The 2,825-nt window shown below is 40.0% G+C and overlaps 1 long non-coding RNA gene across 1 annotated transcript in view; it reads right to left on the reverse strand.

Moving 5' to 3' along the window:
• LOC106521751 (uncharacterized) overlaps positions 1-2,825 on the reverse strand; it is a 29,664-nt gene that overhangs the window by 16,191 nt on the left and 10,648 nt on the right. The window contains exon 2 of the long non-coding RNA XR_001310704.1: positions 1,320-1,433. This is a non-coding gene — a long non-coding RNA (uncharacterized LOC106521751). The remainder of the gene's footprint in view (positions 1-1,319; positions 1,434-2,825) is intronic.

The following is a 2,825-nucleotide window of genomic DNA, read 5'->3' on the forward strand; positions in this document are numbered from 1 at the left end:
GATTCATGTAAAATTTTGCTTCCACTTCACAATTGTATACCACTTTGTGTTGGTCTTTCACATTAAATTCCAGTGAAATATTTTTATGTTTGTGGTTGTAATGTGACAAAATATGGAAAAGTTCAAGGGGTATGAATACTTTTGCAAACCACTGTAGTTGTGTTAATTAATAGGTGTTGCACAGATTGATCATATTTACCTGTCTAAATTAATTATCCCACATGTCTCCTTTTGATAATAATGTCTCATTAATGTATATTTTACTACATAAACACACACAGATGCTCACACATCTCCGCCCCCAAACCAAACAAATCATTAAAGAGAACTCTCCTTCCCTCCTCCATGTGTCATCTGAGCTGAACACAACATCATTCATGTTTTTGACTTGAGTCGTCAGTCAGCTGCCAGCTTTACTGTGTGCTGCTCTGTTCCAAACTGAAGCCATGGATCAGCCGTCATGCTGAGGAAACACAAAGACACACACACACAAACACACACTCATGGACCTGCACGGCTGGAGATTCAAGGCTGTAGTCATGCTGGGAAAAACAAATGCAGACATCAGATTATGACTGCTTTATATCACTTTAGAGCATCATCACAAGGATGGACATGCAGCCATCACAGCTTCCTTTTTTTTAATTATTGTGTCAATTGTGATGTGTGGTGTTGCCAGGTGGAGTCAGGACCGGACAAATTCAGACTGATTACCACTTGTCCTCTGAGCACCTGCTTACACAAGAGTGCGCTCACTAACATGGAGCGGTGAATTCCCAGTCTCGTGTTGGAGCTGCGTTACGAATGCATATGTAGTGTTTAGAGAGGCGCGGAGCTCCTTTCATATGGTGATGTAGCCGACGATTCAAGGCTTGGACCCAAGACTTGCAACCCCCCGTCTCYTCATCCCTCCTCTGATAAAATATTCCTTCCTGTGTGCTGTCTGCATGCATTTTATAAAAGCCTCAGCATTATGCAGACTAACTTCTATAAATAGTAAAGACAGCGCCGTCGTCCCCGTTGTTAGTCTTTGTTAGTTGGCAAGATCGTAAATTAATGATCCAGGGAGAGCGGAGAAAAACAGTGAGATAAAAAAATGTAAATGCAAACAGAATGAAAGGAGGTCTCATGTAGAGGAGCCATAAGTTTCTCTAGTCTGCTGGTAGATAAATGTGATAGAGATGGGTATCAGTGAGGCCTTATTGTTTGGCTGCCATGGGAGATGACTTATTGTGTCATATGCCACTGTGTGTGTGTGTTCGTGTGATTAAATGCATGCTCCAGACTCTATTCTGATTGTCAGTCTATAATGTGCTCACCTTTGTCTGAGGTAGCAGAGGAGAGGAAACAGGAGGAGTGCTGTTAGAGCAGCAGGAGTTGCAGCGGAAGCAGGAGGCTCTGATCAAACGTTAGTCAGAGATTTGTGTGTCTGTCTAAAAAGAGAGGAGGAGAAGGAGGAAAATCTGTTATTTAGCAGGTGCAGTCTGACCTGCCACATTCTACCTTCCCCCTTTTTGCATCATTTCAATTTTTCACTCTTATTCCGTCTCTTCATTTGGCAAAAAAAAAAAAAAAAAAGACAAGAAAGCTTGTTTTCTCCGAAGTCAGGCTGAACACAGACACGAGATGAAACACTTTTCTTTGGCACCGTTTCCTTTTATGTACACTTACAATGTGTGATTGGTTTCCTGTTTGTAGTTTCCTCCGTATGTTTTTTTTTTTTTTTTTGGCAAACTATGTCTGGGTACTTTGTTATTTTAACTACCAAAACATTCAACTTTAGAAATAGTTTACAATCACTTCTATTTGATTTATTTACAAAAAAGAAACAAAAAATCCCCATTACAAATACATTCAGTTACCACCCCAAAAATGTTGCTCTCCATCTGCTTCAGCACACTTGCTCTATTTTTGCTTTATTAAGATCCTATTAGATTTAGCTAATTTTAGCTTTTAGCTACTGTTTTGTTTAATGGCTRTGATTCTGCTCCATCAGGTCTGCAACAACTATTTAGCTATTTTTGACTTTTTGCTACTATTTTGCTAATTTTGCTTGTGTTTTAACCTCAGCTTTTAGCTATGATTTTGCYAACTTTATGTTCTTACTACAGTTTTGTTAACTTAAGCTATTTGCTAATCTTTTCTTTTAGTTACTCCATTGCTGATTTTAGTCTCTGCTCTGATTTTTGCACATCAACAGTTTTCTTATTGGACAAATTTAGGCAAACTCGTTCAGCATTTTCCTACATAGTTTAATTTTATGTGAATCTCATTGTTTGCATTTCCACAAACAGTTTAGTGTTTTCTCCAGGACACAGACACAAGAGCTGAATGCATGCATAATGCTTTTTTAAAGCCACTGAGCCCATGTGGTGTATAGTTGTAACAGTGAATACATGCATATATTTGTCCTTCAACTTTCACCTTTCCCCTCTCACTAAAGAACACACGTACACAAACATATGTGCACACAGACACACACACATACACACACACAACCTGGTTTAAAGATCAGTCATTGATCTTCTTTTTCCTCCCCTGGCTGGGCAATTATCTTCCTAATTATTCACAATCCATCTTCCGCTCAGTGTAGGCCATCAAACGAGAAGCCCGCCCAGTCTGTGAGTGTGTGTTTGAGMTCAGACGGGTCTCAGGATGAGACAGAAATTGTGATCCTAATTGCTGAAAAACGACAGGGAGTGCGCTTTGGAGCCGCGCTGGAAACAGCAACCTGCAGTGTAAAATCAAGTATCACTGTGAGCAGGGCATTTCTGCTCAACGTACACGTACACACACACACACACACACACACACACACACACACA

The sequence above is a fragment of the Austrofundulus limnaeus genome, unplaced genomic scaffold (assembly GCF_001266775.1).
Source record: "Austrofundulus limnaeus strain Quisiro unplaced genomic scaffold, Austrofundulus_limnaeus-1.0 Scaffold114, whole genome shotgun sequence".
NCBI classification, from domain to species: Eukaryota; Metazoa; Chordata; class Actinopteri; order Cyprinodontiformes; family Rivulidae; genus Austrofundulus; species Austrofundulus limnaeus.